Source organism: Myodes glareolus, chromosome 13 (genome assembly GCF_982192425.1).
Source record: "Myodes glareolus chromosome 13, mMyoGla1.1, whole genome shotgun sequence".
NCBI lineage: Eukaryota > Metazoa > Chordata > Mammalia > Rodentia > Cricetidae > Myodes > Myodes glareolus.
In genome coordinates, this window is record NC_142038.1 from 75,399,175 (window position 1) to 75,417,235 (window position 18,061).

The 18,061-nt window shown below is 43.4% G+C and overlaps 1 long non-coding RNA gene across 1 annotated transcript; it reads left to right on the plus strand.

The window, feature by feature from the left end:
* Positions 1-3,845: 3,845 nt before the first annotated feature.
* On the plus strand, positions 3,846-16,305 carry LOC125409157 (uncharacterized). Its single transcript, XR_015005289.2, has 3 exons — positions 3,846-3,905; positions 15,893-16,047; positions 16,172-16,305. It is a non-coding gene; the product is annotated as an uncharacterized LOC125409157 (long non-coding RNA).
* Positions 16,306-18,061: the final 1,756 nt, after the last annotated feature.

Below are 18,061 nucleotides of genomic sequence, written 5' to 3' on the forward strand. Positions count from 1 at the left end.
CATGCTTCTCTCCATGATGGTCATGGGCTCGCCCTCTGGAACTGTAAGCATGCCCCCAATTAAAGGCTTTCTTTCATAGGTTTCCTTGGTCATGGTGTCTCTTCACAGCAATAGAATAGTAACTAAGACAGACCTCAAAGAGCTTGCTGACACAGGCAAGAGGATTCCTAGGAAGGAGAGCCGAGGTTTAGAGCCAGAGGATGGGGTGTGGGGGCTGTAAACAACCACCCATAGGAAGAGCACTGGCCTCTCCAATGGACCTGTTATGATGTCATGATGGAGGAGAGGTCACCAAAGGGACATGGTTCATGAAGAAAAGAAAGTGTCTTGTTTCAGGAGGAGAGAGCACCTATGAGGAGGTTCTGTTTCCTATGAGGTGCAGCCTTCTCTGGTCTTTAGGAACAGAGCCACCACCTCCTCTCTCTTTTGGCCTTAGGGAAGGGGAGGAACCACAGCAAGTGAGATGCCAGGTAGGGTGAGAAGAAAGCAGTGCTAGGGAAGGTGTTGGTCACACTTCTGGCTCCCATGTCCAGCTTCAGGCACAAGGCAGTTCAGTGCTGGAGAGAGAAGGCTATAGCAACACAAAGTGAAATTCAGGTTTTGGTTTTTGCCTATTACATGGGACAGAGTATTTAAATTGGTGAAGCTGATTGGCTTTTTTGATAAAAGTGACACACTTTTATCTTTGTGTGTAGAGTTTTTGCACTTTTGTTATCTGAGAGGAATTGCAACAAACACCATAAAAAGACCTGTTCTAAATTCATCCAAAGGGCCTTCAAGAATTACAACCAGCACAAACAATATCAAGCAAGAAATATATGTTAAATGTTTTAATAGTTATCCTATCCTAAGGAGTCTAAGTCTTATATTAGAAATGGCTTGGCTAAGTCATGAGAGCAAAGTAACTATGACTATCATCGAGTCTTCAATCCCATCAAAGACCTGAGAAGGGAGATAATATTACTTGAGTAAACAGGAAGTGCAAACAAGCAACTTCCAAAATGTGCAGTAGATGACAGAGATAACTGGTTCCCTGGGCAATCACCCAAAGTCTCATTTGCAATGTTGGAGCAACCAACCTTGGCTAAGGCCTAGAGTAACTGCAGACCATTTTCAGAGGCAGGAAAATTTTCAAAATCACCTTACCCTGTCTTGGCAAGTTTTGGCAGTCTTTTATCTTGTATCCTACTTGTCCTGTCCAGACAGTGTGAATTTTGTCAGTGGTCCATGCATGGGGAGTTCTTTGGCCAAGGGCCAGTTTTACCAAGAAGAAAATAAATTCCAAGTGGAGTGTCTTCAGTGCTCAACATTTTCTCGGGAATAGATCAGTGCTGTCAAGAGCAATTGTGTCTCACATGAACAGAACCCTAAGTTATTTAAATGCCGTATTCTACAGTTCTTTGAAATGGTTGAAGATTACCTATCTATGTGGGATACACTCTCTATGTATCTAAAGAACCTCATTAGTCTAACTGTAAGTATGACAAACATGGGTGGCTATTGACCTATAATTCTTAATAGCTTAAAACTAAGGCTTCATATTAGAATATTAGACATACTTTAAATAACTGCAAAGCAAATGAGGACAATGACCTTAAAATGTAAACTATGTATAAGTATCTTGATCAGAGGTAGAGATGTATAGTGCAAATCTATCCTAAAATTGTATATACAAAATGTCTTAAGTAGAGGCATACAATATAACAAAATAACTCTGCATATGTGTACAAATATTGTAAACAGAAATAGGAACATATTCAACATAATAAATATAATTTGAATTTGTATCAATGTATAAGAATCTATACCAATGTAAATTGTCTACAAATAATAGCTCACAAGTATTCACTCTATTATTATTATTATTAGTGTGATTTTTCTTGGAATCATAGCACATGACTAACATATAGTATTTGCTAATGAAAGACCTCAAGCTTTCTAAAAAATATCTATCTATCTATCTATCTATCTATCTATCTATGTATCTATCTATCTATTATTTATACAGTATTTGTAGATGGTTTCGAGCCACCATGTGGTTGCTGGGAATTGAACCAAGGGCCTCTAGAAGAGCAGCCAGTGCTCTTAACTTCTGAGCCATCTCTCCAGTTCCAAGTTCTTAATCAACAGCATTTATTGTGAGTCCTGACTTTGATGAGCACACTTTCAGTATTTCCATCTTCTTCAAAGATATTAGGACAGAGATATTAACAGAGGGTGGATCAAAGTGAGGTCTGGCTGCAGACATCAGAACAGCCTGTGTCAGGTGACTTGCTAATGAGAGGTCAATAATGTTACTTTTACAGTACAGTATACTTTCTTAATTAAAAAAATCAATAAAGGAAGCATTTAAATTAAAAGCAAGAAACCATTTAGTGGCATATAACTTTTATTTTTTAAAACAAAGACAGTTATGTCTATTTTTGAGGTACAAGTCACTTTCACATACCTCAGCTATTCTTTTATTTAAAAAATAATAATGAAAGGTTGAATGGTGGCACACATCTTTCATCCCAGGACTCAAGAGGCAGAGGCAGGCCAGTCTCTGAGTTTGAGACCAACCTGGTCTACATAGTGAGTTCCAGGACAGTCAGGACTACACAGAGAAACCCTTTCTTCAAAAACAAAAAATCAAAAACCAAGCAAAAGTAGTGTAAAACTGAACACAATTTTCCGACTTTAGATTTTAGGTAGTCCAGCTCGTTTAATTGGTATCTAACAATGGAATTTTGCTTAAGCAGTACTATATGTGAGTATTCAATCCCTCCTTTAAATTGGTTCTCAGTCTTAACAATGGCAAGAACATGTATGTGACAGGTGGGAACACCATTTTGTTTGGTACGCTGGTTGAATAAGAGGAGGAATGAACTTCGGGAGGTCAACTGAAGGATGAGTTGGATTTTCCAGCTGGTAGGGGATCTAGAATGACCCTTTGTGGTAAAGATTTCCAGGTAAGGTCAAAGAATAAATACTGAAACTAACTTTACAAGGAGGTAGTAATTCCCTCCTGATTAATGGTTGCACATAGATAAAATTGCCAGCACAGATACTGCTACATTCCAACTTCTAAAAGGTTCTTTTCATCCACTGGATACTGAAAGTTACATTTAAGTGAGGCTAATTAATAAGTTGTTTGTGCGTATGCATGGCCAGTAATGGGAGTTCTTTATTTTCCTTTTGTTTATGCAGTATCATAGTTACGTTTTGGCTATGTTTTCTAAAGTTATAATCTGGACTGCAAACAAGTTCCTAGTCAAACTATTATGGGGTGTTTATAAAATAAATTTGGAGTGTAATTTAACTTCTTATTCTCCTCTGCTACACGTATATATACAAAACCACAATATGCCATGTGTCTCTCAGAGAGTCACAAAATGTTCTTTAGCTTGATCTAGCACAAATACTGTAATTCTAACTCATTAGTATATAAATATTGTTATGAGCCACTACCTAGTCTTGAAGGTTCTGTACTTTTGTTTGTAGGCAGTGTGAAACACACAAAGGTAAAAGCCATGTGATGTCTGCACACACTCTTTTTTAACTGAAATGAATCTCTGTGGACCTCCAGATGTATTATGCTACCCGCTTCTCCAAAGCTTTGCAGATCTTCTTCCCTTTGCGTGGAATGTCCCTGCAAGTTCCCTGATTCCCAGCTCTTGCTCAAGTCCCTTGTGCCTGTCATTCACACGCCAGACACCGCTCAGCACAGTGTGTGTTTATTTGACCTGTTCCTCCTGTTTATAAACTCTGTGAAAGGAAAGGCCTTGGACTTTATCTCATTGTCAATACAGAGCCTCGCCTAGGATACATCTATGCTCAGGGAATATTTGTTAAATCAGTGACTGGGTGAATCAGATCTCCTAGAGGTTCTGGAAGGGAAGTGGGGGTTCCAGCTGCATGTGAAGGTTTGTGGAGGGGTTGCTACAGAAGTGTAAGAGCGGAAGAGGACTGCTGGGAGGCTGAAGGTAGTGAGGAAAGTATGGAGCCCCAGGGACAGGAGGCAAGTGTGGGAGAAGGTTTTCACCGTGAGTTCTGGTGGGACTCACTGCGCAATGGTCACAGGAAAACGGAATCTGCCAGGATGGGTATGATTGGAATTTCCCCAACTTCAGGAACTTTGGCTAAAGCTGCTTTTCAGGACGGAGCAGAACGGTGCTCTAGGAAAAGTCTGTGCCAGGCACACTTGGTTCTAGGAGGTACTGTAATACCTAATATCCATCTGATTTTTTTTAAAATTTTTTTTTGTAAATTTTATTAAATTATAAAAGTTTCCATTTCCGCCCCTCTTCCCAACACCCTCCCACTCCCTCCACTCCCTCTCCTCATCCCTCTTCGTCCCTTAGGGCAGTCAGGGTTTCCTGCCCTGTGGGAAGTTCCAGTTCCTTCCCCCTCCCTCCAGGTCCAGGAAGGTGAGTGTCCAAACAGACTGGATCCCCAAAATCCAGTATATGCAGAGGAAACAGGTCCCAGTATCCTAGTCAATGGTTTTTCAGAAAGACTTCGGGCCAGCCACAGTCAGAAAATCCGGCCAAATTCTGAGAATCTGGTTAGATCACGTCCTCGTTCAGTCCCAGTCCAACTGGCCTTGGTAAACTCTCATTAGATCCGTTCCCTTGTATCAGTGGGTGATAGCATCCCTCGCAGTACTGATTTTGTTTTTCATGTTCTTCCTCCTTCTGCTCCTCATTTGGACCTCGGGGGGCTCAGTCCGGTGCTCCAATGTGGGTCTCCGTCTGTATCGCCGTGCTTCGCCAGATGAAGGATCTATGGTGATAAGCAAAATATACATCAGTATGGTTATGGGCCACGGCCGATTCAGGCACCCTCTCCTCTGTCCAGAGAACAATCTGGGGGATCTCTCCTTGGACCTGGGATCCCATAGTCAGACATTTGACATAACCACATCTCAGTTTTATAATTCCTTAAAAGAGGACAATCATATTCATCTTGGAGAGTGTGCAGCTAAATTGGAGGATGTTTGTAATGTATCTAACGAGCTGTCTGGTCAGAGCAATTATTGGATAAATAGTAGCACTTCTTAATATTAACCAGACTTAACCTTTGTAGGACTTTGGAATCTTTCCATTCTTGACTCTAAATTGCTCAGTATTTTAAAATCAACATTTTGAAGCAGTATTTTAGTCAGTCTTGAAGATGATTCAAAATTGAGAAAAATAATTTGTTTGCCGACAGTTTAAGGAGTCATAAAAATCTCAACGGTATAGAAGAATAGGCTGAAAGCAGCATGATAAAGCTAATAGGGATAAATTTAGAGTCCTTATTTTTGTTAAAAGAACTGGCTGAGACCAGAAAAATAACTTTCCTAATAGTTTACAAGAGAAAGAAGACTCAGGAGTGTTAGCTCATTGTCAGTTTAACATAAGCCAGCTGAGTTAAGGCTGCCAAAAAGCTGATGTGATCGAGGGCACGTGACGGAAATAGAGCATCCAGAAGAAAAAGGTAGGTATCCAAGTGTCCTCACTGGTCAGACAGCACCAAGTGAGCTGTGCTTGGCCATTGGTCTGCACTTTAAGAGAGGCAGATCTTGGAGAAGGTTAACGCAAGGGCCAAAGTTCTGAAAATCGTGTCATTTGAGTAATAGTCAAAGGAAGAAGGAATGTTTAGTCTGGAGAAGAGGACTGGAGAGGTGCATATCGGGAGTGGAAAGCAGGCAGTTTGTAGCCTTCTCCTGCTTTGAATAGTTGTTGAATCAGATCTGTAAGCAAAGATCGTGACTGGAAACTACAGGAAAGGGCCCGTGCGGTTGTGTATGTGATTGTGTAAGTACACTTGCAGACATACTCACTAGCATTTATGAACTCTCGCTATGTACAATTCTGTCTTCCTGGGAGAGGAAGGTTTATTTGGCTTACACTTGCAAATCACTGTTTGTCTTGGGGCTTCTACTGCTGTGCAGAGACCATGACCACGGCAACTCTTATAAAGGAAAAGCATTTAAATGGGTGGCTTACATTTTCTGAGGGTCAGTCCATTATCTTCACGGTGTGACATGGTGGCATGCAGGCAGACATGGTGCTGGAGCTGAGAGCCCTATATCTTAATATGCAGGCAGCAGAAAGTGGTCTGAGACACTGGGTGGTATCTTGAACAAATATGAGACCTCAAAGCCTTCTTTCACAGTGACACATTTCCTCCAACACAGCTACACTTCTTAACAGTACCACTCCCTTTGGTGGCCATTTTCTTTCAAACATTTTACTCCTGGCCCCCAAAGACTTATAGTCATATCATAATGCAAAACTGCATTCATTCCAACTTCAAAAGTCTCCATAGTCTGTAACAGTCTCAGCAATGTTTAGAAGTCCAAAGTCTCTTCTGAGATTCACGCAATCTCTTAACTGTAATCCCCTATAAAATGAAAATCACAGAGCAGATCACATACTTCCAACATGTAATGGACAGGATATATGCTTCCACTCCAAACCATAGGGAAGGGAGCATAGTGAGGAAATAATGGACCAAAGCAAGACCAGACAGGCAAACTCCAAGCTCTGCACCTCCATGTCTGACATCTAAGTGCTCTTCAGATCTCCAAGTCCTTTCAGTTTTGTTGACTACAACACACTTCTCTCTCTTGGGCTGATTTCACTACTTGTTAGCAGCTCTCCTCAGCAGGTATTGTTAGTCTTCTGCTGCTACTTTAAGAACTAACCACGCCCAGGACTCCCAGGTCAGCCTGCTCTGCTGGCTCCACCCTGCTAGCTTCCCCGCCAGCCATCCCAGCTTCCATCCAGAGGGCCTTCAGAGTGGTGAGGTGATTCGGGCCCGCGACAGGGGCCCGGCGAGGGGGAGCTAGGACTCTCCCCGACCCCATAGACTCCCAGGTCAGCCTGCTCTGCTGGCTCCACCCTGCTAGCTTCCCCACCAGCCATCCCAGCTTCCATCCAGAGGGCCTTCAGAGTGGTGAGTTGATTCGGGCCCGCGACAGGAGCCCGGCGAGGGGAAGCTAGGACTCTCCCCGACCCCATAGACTCCCAGGTCAGCCTGCTCTGCTGGCTCCACCCTGCTAGCTTCCCCGCCAGCCATCCCAACTTCCATCCAGAGGGCCTTCTGAGTGGTGAGTTGATTCGGGCCCGCGGCAGGGGCCCGGCGAGGGGGAGCTAGGACTCTCCCCGACCCCATAGACTCCCAGGTCAGCCTGCTCTGCTGGCTCCACCCTGCTAGCTTCCCCGCCAGCCATCCCAGCTTCCATCCAGAGGGCCTTCGGAGTGGTGAGTTGATTCGGGCCCGCGACAGGGGCCCGGCGAGGGGGAGCTAGGACTCTCCCCGACCCCATAGACTCCCAGGTCAGCTTGCTCTGCTGGCTCCACCCTGCTAGCTTCCCCGCCAGCCATCCCAGCTTCCATCCAGAGGGCCTTCAGAGTGGTGAGTTGATTCGGGCCCGCGACAGGGGCCCGGCGAGGGGGAGCTAGGACTCTCCCCGACCCCATAGACTCCCAGGTCAGCCTGCTATGCTGGCTCCACCCTGCTAGCTTCCCCGCCAGCCATCCCAGCTTCCATCCAGAGGGCCTTCGGAGTGGTGAGTTGATTCGGGCCCGCGACAGGGGCCCGGCGAGGGGAAGCTAGGACTCTCCCCGACCCCATAGACTCCCAGGTCAGCCTGCTCTGCTGGCTCCACCCTGCTAGCTTCCCCGCCAGCCATCCCAGCTTCCATCCAGAGGGCCTTTGGAGTGGTGAGTTGATTCGGGCCCGCGACAGGGGCCCGGCGAGGGGAAGCTAGGACTCTCCCTGACCCCATAGACTCCCAGGTCAGCCTGCTCTGCTGGCTCCACCCTGCTAGCTTCCCCGCCAGCCATCCCAGCTTCCATCCAGAGGGCCTTCGGAGTGGTGAGTTGATTCGGGCCCGCGACAGGGGCCCGGCGAGGGGAAGCTAGGACTCTCCCTGACCCCATAGACTCCCAGGTCAGCCTGCTCTGCTGGCTCCACCCTGCTAGCTTCCCCGCCAGCCATCCCAGCTTCCATCCAGAGGGCCTTCGGAGTGGTGAGTTGATTCGGGCCCGTGACAGGGGCCCGGCGAGGGGAAGCTAGGACTCTCCCCGACCCCATAGACTCCCAGGTCAGCCTGCTCTGCTGGCTCCACCCTGCTAGCTTCCCCGCCAGCCATCCCAGCTTCCATCCAGAGGGCCTTCGGAGTGGTGAGTTGATTCGGGCCCGCGACAGGGGCCCGGCGAGGGGGAGCTAGGACTTTCCCCGACCCCATAGACTCCCAGGTCAGCCTGCAGTGCTGTTTTCACCCTGCTAGGCTCTCCCACCTGCCATCCCAGCTTCCATCCAGGTACAAATTTCTATATTTCTCTCCTCCCACTGAGCCCATAAAATTTCCCCAGTTCAGCTGCCTTGCACACTGGGCCTGCTCTGTAGGGGCATCCAGGAAAGAGGCAGTGCCTGTGCTTCAATACCCTGCTTGGGGAAAGGTAGGCATTCTATCAGTGAACTCCCTGCCCAACAAGGGAACCTGACCCGATACCAGAAGTTCCAATAGAGAGCATTTGATCAAAGAGATGGGCAGACGCCAAGGCAAGACCTCCTCCAACAATCTGAAAAACAACATGAAAATATCAGATCCCAATGACCCTACAACAGAAGGATTTGAACACTCTAACCCAGATGAAGTGGAAAAAAGTGCCATTATGAAAGCAATAGAGTCCCTTAAACAGGATATGAATAACTCCCTTAAGGAACTGGTCGAGAAGTATAACAAAAAGTTTGAAGAAATGAGTATAGAAATGGATGAGAAATATAACAAAAAGTTTGAAGAAATAAGTAAATCCGTGAATGAGACCCTGAGAAACCAAGAAAAAACAATCAAACAAGTAAAGGAAACAGTCCAAGAATTGAAAACTGAAATGGAGGCAATGAAGAAAACACAAAACGAGAACCGGCTGGATATGGAAAACCTAGGTAAATGAGCGGAGACTACAGAATCAAGCATAACCAATAGTATATAAGAGATAGAAGAACGAATCTCAGATTCTGAAGATACCATAGAGAAAATAAATGCTCTGGTCAGAGAAAACGGCAAATCCAACAAATTCTCTTCACAAAACATTCAGGAAATCTGGGACACAATAAAAAAACCAAATCTAAGAATAATAGGGATTGAAGAAGGAGAAGAACTGCAGATCGAAGGCCCAGAAAATATATTCAACAAAATTATAGAAGAAAACTTTCCCAACCTAAAGAACGATATTCCTATGAAGGTTCAAGAAGCATACAGAACACCGAATAGATTGGATCAGAAAAAAACATCCCCGCGCCATACAATAATCAAAGCACAAAACATAAATAGTAAAGAAAAAATTTTAAGAGTTGCAAAGGAAAAAGGTCAAGTAACTTATAAAGGTAAACCTATCAGGCTTACACCGGATTTCTCTATGGAAACCATGAAAGCCAGAAGATCCTGGATAGAGGTACTGCAGAAACTAAGAGACCATGGATGCAAACCCAGACTACTATACCCAGCCAAGCTATTGTTCACTATCAACGGAGAAAACAAAATATTCCAGGATAAAAACAAATTTAAACAATACGTAGCTACTAATCCAGCCTTACAGAGAATATTAGAAGGAAAATCACTACCGAAGGAATCCAACATTCCCAACACGATCTACAATAACTCGAACATCTAGCGACCATTCACAAGCACAAATCAAAGAGGAAAAACACATACACTCTACTACCTAAAAAAAAAAAATGACCGGAGTCAACAACCACTGGTCATTAATATCACTTAATATCAATGGACTCAATTCACCTATAAAGAGGCACAGACTTAGAGATTGGATACGAAAACAGGATCCAACATTCTGCTGTTTACAAGAAACACACCTCAACCACAAAGACAGACACTTACTCAGAGTAAAGGGTTGGGAAAAGGTTTTCCAAGCAAATGGACCTAAGAAACAAGCGGGCGTGGCCATTCTAATATCTAACAAAATCGACTTCAAACTAAAATCAATCAGAAGAAATGGAGATGGACATTTCATACTCATAACTGGAACAATTCATCAGGAGGAAGTCTCAATCCTGAATATCTATGCTCCTAATATAAAGGCACCCACATATGTAAAAGAAACTCTTCTAGAACTCAAGGCGGTCATCAAACCACACACACTAATAGTAGGAGACTTCAACACTCCTCTCTCACCAATGGACAGGTCAATCAGACAGAAACCAAACAGAGAATTGAGAGACCTATTGGAGGTATTGAATCTAATGGATTTAACAGACATCTATAGAACACTCCACCCAAATAGGAAAGAATATACCTTTTTCTCTGCAGCTCATGGAACCTTCTCGAAAATTGACCACATACTCGGTAACAAAGCAAACTTACACAGATACAAAAAAAATATTAGTAACTACCTGTGTCTTGTCAGATCACCATGGACTAAAATTAGAATTCAACAACAATGCTCCCCCCAGGAAGCCAACAAACTCATGGAAACTGAACAGTCAACTACTAAATCACCCCTGGGTCAAGGAAGAAATAAAGAAAGAAATTAATCTCTTCCTTGAATTTAATGAAAACAAAGACACAACATACTCAAACCTATGGGACACTATGAAAGCAGTGCTAAGAGGAAAGTTCATAGCACTAAGTGCCCAATTAAAGAAAGCGGAGAAAGCACACATTGGAGACTTAACAGCACACTTGAAAGATCTAGAAAAAAAAGAAGCTGATTCACCCAGGAGGTCTAGAAGACTGGAAATAATCAAACTGAGGGCTGAAATCAACAAAATAGAAACAGAGAAAACAATCCAAAGAATCAATGAATCAAAAAGCTGGTTCTTGGAGAAAATCAACAAGATTGACAAACCCCTATCCAAGTTAATCAAACGGCAGAGAGAAAACATGCAAATTAATAAGATCAGAAATGAAAAGGGGGACATAACCACAGACACAGAGGAAATTCAGAGAATCATTAGATCTTACTATGAAAGTTTATATGCCACAAAGTTGGAAAATGTAAAAGAAATGGACATTTTTTAAGATAAATACCATATACCAAAGTTGAACCAAAAACAGGTGAACAATCTAAATAGACCTGTTAGTCGCGAAGAGTTAGAAGCTGTTATCAAAAATCTCCCTACCAAAAAAAGCCCAGGACCAGATGGTTTCAATGCAGAATTCTACCAGAACTTCCAGGAAGAGCTAATACCTATACTCCTTAACGTATTCCACAATATAGAAACAGAAGAGTCACTGCCTAACTCCTTTTATGAAGCTACAGTTACCCTAATACCAAAACCACACAAAGACCCAACCAAGAAAGAGAATTACAGGCCAATCTCACTCATGAACATCGACGCGAAAATTCTCAATAAAATACTGGCAAACCGAATCCAAGAGCACATTAGAAAAATTATCCATTATGATCAAGTCGGCTTCATTCCAGAGATGCAGGGCTGGTTCAACATACGCAAATCTATCAATGTAATCCATCATATAAATAAACTGAAAGAAAAAAACCATATGATCATCTCACTAGATGCTGAAAAAGCATTTGACAAAATTCAACACCCATTTATGATAAAGGTGTTGGAGAGACTGGGGATACAAGGATCATACCTAAATATAATAAAAGCAATATACAGCAAGCCGACAGCTAACATCAAACTGAATGGAGAGAAACTCAAAGCCTTTCCACTAAAATCAGGAACGCGACAAGGCTGTCCACTCTCTCCATACCTCTTCAATATAGTGCTTGAAGTTCTAGCAATAGCAATAAGACAACATAAGGAGATCACGGGGATTCGAATTGGAAAGGATGAAGTTAAACTTTCGTTATTTGCTGACGATATGATAGTGTACATAAGCGACCCCAAAAACTCTACCAAAGAACTCCTACAGCTGATAAACACCTTTAGTAACGTGGCAGGATACAAGATCAACTCCAAAAAATCAGTGGCCCTCCTATACACAAAGGATAAAGAAGCAGAGAGGGAAATCAGAGAAGCATCACCTTTCATGATAGCCACAAATAGCATAAAATATCTTGGGGTTACTCTAACCAAGGAAGTGAAAGACCTATTTGACAAAAACTTTAAGTCTTTGAAGAAAGAAATTGAGGAGGATATCAGAAAATGGAAAGACCTCCCCTGCTCTTGGATTGGGAGAATCAACATAGTAAAAATGGCAATTCTACCAAAAGCAATCTATAGATTCAATGCAATCCCCATCAAAATCCCATCAAACTTCTTCACAGACCTTGAGAGAACAATAATCAAGTTTATATGGCAAAACAAAAAACCCAGGATAGCCAAAACAATCTTATACAATAAAAGAACTTCTGGAGGCATTACCATCCCTGACTTCAAACTCTATTATAGAGCTACAGTATTGAAAACAGCTTGGTATTGGCATAACAACAGAGAAGTCGACCTATGGAATCGAATAGAAGACCCAGATATTAACCCACAAACTTATGAACACCTAATTTTCGACAAGGGAGCTAAAGGTATACAATGGAAGAAGGAAAGCATCTTTAACAAATGGTGCTGGCATAACTGGATGTCAACCTGTAAAAAAATGAAAGTAGATCCATATCTATCACCATGCACAAAAATCAAGTCCAAATGGATTAAAGACATCAACATTAATCTGTCCACTTTGAACCTGATAGAAGAGAAAGTGGGAAGTAGTCTACAAGATTTAGGCACAGGAGGCCTCTTCCTAAGTAGGACCCCAGCAGCACAGACAATAAGAGAAACAATGAATAAATGGGATCTACTGAAACTGGGAAGCTTCTGTAAAGCAAAGGACACTGTCAGTAGGACAAAAAGGCTGCCTTCTGACTGGGAGAAGATCTTCACCAATCCCTCATCAGACAAAGGTCTGATCTCCAAAATATACAAAGAACTCAAGAAACTAGGCACTAAAACTCTAATTAACCCAATTAAAAAATGGGGTACTGAACTTAACAGAGAATTCACAACAGATGAACTTCGAATGGCCAGAAGACACTTAAGGTCATGCTCAACCTCCTTAGCGATCAGGGAAATGCAAATCAAAACCACTTTGAGATACCATCTTACACCTGTCAGAATAGCTAAAGTCAAAAACACCAACGATAGCCTATGCTGGAGAGGATGTGGGGTGAGGGGAACACTCATCCATTGTTGGTGGGAATGCAAACTCGTGCAGCCACTGTGGAAATCAGTGTGGCGGTTTCTCAGGAAACTGGGAGTCAACCTCCCTCAGGACCCAGCAATACCACTCTTGGGAATATACCCTAAAGATTCCCTAACATACTATAAAAGCATTTGTTCAACTATGTTCATAGCTGCACTATTTGTAATAGCCAGAACATGGAAACAACCTAGGTGCCCCTCAATAGAAGAATGGTTAAAAAAGGTGTGGAACATATATACATTAGAGTTTTACTCGGCGGTAAAAAACAATGACATCTTGAATTTTGCATGCAAATGGATGGAAATAGAAAACGCTTTACTGAGTGAGGTAAGCCAGACCCAAAAAGAGGAACACGGTATGTATTCACTCATAAGTGGATTCTAACCATAATTAAAGGTCTTTGAGCCTATTATTCGTGATCCTAGAGAAGCTAAACAAGAAGATGAACCTGATGAAGATTATTTAGCTATCCACCAGGAGGTAGGAAATAGACAAGAGTCCCAGGTAACCTCGGGTACATGGGGGGGTGGGAGGGTCGATGGAGGGGGAGAGGGCTAGAGAGAAGGGAGTAGGGGAGGAACGGGGAAAGCTTGGTGGCCGGGGATGGGGGGGGGAGGGAGGTAGGATGAATATGGGATCAGGGAACAATATATTTCAACTAAGGGAGCCATTTTAGGGTTTACAGGAGACTTGATTATATATGGGATCCCAGGTCCAAGGAGAAATCCCCCAGATTGCTCTCTAGACAGAGGAGAGGGTGCCTGAATCGGCCGTGGCCCAGGACCATACTGATGTATATTTTGCTTATCACCATAGATCCTTCATCTGGCGAAGGACGACTATGCAGTCGGAGGCCCACATTGGAGCACCGGATTGAGCCCCCCGAGGTCCGGAGGGGGAGCGGAAGGAGGAGGAACATGAAAGACGAAATCAGTACTGCGAGGGATGCTATCACCCACTGATACAAGGGAACGGATCTGATGAGAGTTTACCAGGGCCAGTCGTACTGGGACTGAACGAGGACGTGATCTAGCCAGATTCTCGGAATTTGGCCGGATTCTCTGACTGTGGCTGGCCCGGGGTCTTTCTGAAAAGCCATTGACTATGACACTGGGACCTGTTTCCTCTGCATATGCTGGATTTTGGGGATCCAGTCTGTTTGGACGCTCGCCTTCCTGGACCTGGAGGGAGGGGGAGGGAGCTGGAGCTTCCCACAGGGCAGGAAACCCTGACTGCCCTGGGGGACGGAGGGGAAGGAGGGGGGAGTGGGGAGAGTGGGAGGGTGTTGGGGGGGGGGCGGAAATGGAAACTTTTATAATTTAACAAAATTTACTAAAAAAAAAAAAAAGAACTAACCACGCCCACCCAGTCACTTCTGACCTCCCCCTTCGCCATCTTTCTCTCTCTCTTGTGTGGTTGTCTCCTGTCGTGTGCACACGTTTCTCTCTGTCTCTGTGTCTTTATATCTTTATATTTGTCTATCTTTGTCTCTCTGTTTTTCTATTTCTTTTTAAGTAATAAATGTTTACCCTTATGTTTATTTACTATGTCTTGTGAGCCTTTTATCTGCCGTAACCGCCTGCCTGACTCCCCCGGCCGCATGGCGTTGCAGGAACTCACGGCCATCCTTGCCAGACTCCGCGAGCCGCCTGGGACATCCCATCATCATATTCTTTTTAAAAGAACAAAAGGTATCCCATGGCTCTGGCATCTCCAACATCTTGGGTCCTCCAAGGCAATCCAGGCTTCGATTTCACAGCCTCACATAACCAGGGACACCCCTGACACATGCTTGGCCTCAGCAGCTTTCCTTAGTTGTGGAGTCAAATTCCATAGCCCCTTTCTTCTATCCTTACCCCCAAAGCCAGAGCCACGTGGCTGAAGAGGTCAAGTTCTGCTGCTTCCAGGGGCTGAAATGTGGTCCCCTTGTCCAATTACTTCTTCACCAGTTTTCTGTTTCTTTTTGATAGTTGCCTCCATTGCCTGAGGTTGGCCATCCTGCTCTGTAGACTAGGCTGCCCTCAGACTCAGAGATTGACAGTCTCTGCCCCAGCGTGCACATCCACACCTGGTTCTGAGCTTTTCTTTAATTACTTTTCTCAAGCTGGGTAGGATCTTGTCCTGAGATCATCACTCTCTTTATTCCATTTCTTAATCTGTTTATCTCCTTGAACATAGGATTTAGCTCTGTTCCACTTCCTGGTGCCCTTTTCTCAGTCTATGCATTTTGTATTTTTATTTGCTCCGCTTGCTTCTTTTCATTATAAATCTTCATCAGAGTTAACACTAATGACCACACGATAGAGGCTGTACTAGGTTGTTCTGAGTTTTCCTCTACCAAAGGAATTAATCCAAATCTCTTTACTTTAGCCTCAGTCAGACTCTTCAGACAAGGGCAAATTATCACAAGAACAATCTCTAAGCCACATATTAACATTCTCCTCTAAATCTCTTGAGCCAGCGCCCCACAGTTCAAATAACACTCAGCACCACTATTTTCCATGCTTCTACTAAGATGGCCCATTAATCAGCACTTAAAGCATTCAACTATTTTTCTAATCCACAACTCCAAGGTGCATATTCTTTCAAACAAAAGCATGATTAGGCCTATTGCAGCAATATCCCAGTCCCTGGTAACAAACTCAGTCTTAGGGTGTCTATTGCTGTGAAGAGACACCATGACCACAGCAACTCTTATAAAGGAAAAACTTTAATTGGGGTGACTTACATGTTCAGAGGCTTAGCCTGTTATTGTCGTGGTGCAACATGGTGGTGTGCAGGCAGACGTGGTGCCGGAGAAGTAGCCGAGTGTCCTACATCCTGACCTGCAGGCAACAGGAAGTGGTCTTGTGCAAGACTGTCTTATTTGGTCATTACACCAACTCTGCAAGGTGAGTAATTTTCGTACAGAAAATGAAATGGAGACATAGACCAAAAATACATGGATGGATGGCGAGTCGGGGCTATGGTTCAGATCCGGTGTGCCTGGAAAGTCTGTGCTTTGTATCTCCACAGCAGAGGAAACAGCACTTTGGGGACATGGAAGTTTCAGGGCCAAGCCCAGGAAAGATCCCTGACAAAGCAGAACGGCTGTTCAACCTAATTTCTTCATGTTTTCTCACTCCCAGAGATGGAGAGTTTTGCTGCCTAGAAAGGTAGGATTATAGCTCAGGGTTTTTATCTTTACTACAAGTTTAAAAAATACTTCTAGGAATTCAACTATGGAAAAGGGCATCTCTAACGGCAAATCCTGGGCAGAATCACCTGTCAGAACTGCAGATGTGAAGTTTTTCTTGGTTTTGTCAGTGAAGAATGTTTCTGTTTCACCCTTTATCTCAGTTATTCTGTGATTCTCAGGAGGTGTATTTGCTTTGTCTCCACAACAAGCCCCCAAACTCTTCACACAGCAGTGAGAGCTCACCCTCGGGGCCACTTTGAGGTAGCATCTCAAGAACCTCCCACATGGCTCATTGTTTCATCCCTGGCATCCTTGCCTTCTGCTGTGCACAGCTGTGCACACGTATTTTGGAATCTCTGCCTTCAGAACATGTTTTGAGTTTTCAATCTGAGGTTCTTCTATAAAAGATTCAAACACCAATTCATTTCATACGTGTGTATATGTCATTCATTTAAAAATCACCTGAAAAGAGGAAAAGAAAAACAGACCTTAGTTTGCCCTTTGAAATGGAGCATTACTAAAGTCATTTCATTGTGGTCTTTTCTATTACTCTGATGTGGGGTGCCCTTCTGTATATGTGTTGCTTTTATTGGTTGATGAATAAAGCTGTTTTGGCCAATGGCTTAGCAGAGTAAATTCAGGTAGGAATTCCAAATATATTTAGAGAGAGAGAGAGAGAGAGAGAGAGAGAGAGAGAGAGAGAAAGAGAAAGAGGAAGAGAGACTAGGTGGAGTCAAAGAGATGCTATGTAACTGCTGAAGGAGAAAAATGCCAGAACATTACTTACTAAGCCACAACCTTGTGGCTAAAATAGATTAATAGAAATATGTTAATTTAAGATGTCAGAGCTAGCTAGGAATGCGCCTGAGCCATTGGCCAAACAGTGTTGTAATTAATACAGTTTCTGTGTGATTATTCAGGTCTGGGTAGTCGGGAAATGAAAACACAGTCTTTGTATACATTACTCAGTGTCTGGGGACCCATTAATATGTTTGAGAAAGACCTGTAAACTTTTCTAGACCTCTGAAATTCTTCCACTGAATATCATACCAATACAGTGTTATCTTAGAAAAAAATCTTTTTTCCCTTGTAACATTTACAGGAGTGAAACCGATATAAAATAAGGAAAAAGATAATCACAATATATGTGCTTCATATGAGTAAGGCTATCCTTAGTGATCCTCTGGTCTTAAGCAGAGTGTCCCACAGAGCCACAAGATTAAAACTGTGTCTCCATTGGGAAACCTTTGCTTTCAGTGAGCCTGGGCTGTCAACTAGAGGAGATGCCCTCTCCTCCATGGCAATAAATAACAAGAGGCTGATGACCAACACTGGATTCCCAAACAGGAAAATTGAAAGCAGGGTTAACATTTCCGATGAAAATCCCCATAGTCTACAAAAGCCCACATTTAATCCTGCTGATGTACTAACTCTGAGGAATTTATCTTGAGGGCCCAGGAAAGCAGTATCATTCATCTAAGTCTGACACACACCAGACTGTTCTTTATGGGTCTTCTGGTTCTGCTTTGTCACCACAGTTACCATAGTTGAAGGCTCATGGGGATAAAGTTCTGTACCAAGTGTTTTACATTAATATCCTTCGTCTTAAACTCCCACAACTCTCTGAGGCAGGCAGTGCCATCTCCTCTTCTATAAGGGAGGGAAGAGATTAAGTCCTAGGAAACTGAAATACTTCATGCATATAACACAGCTAGTAGGTTATAGAA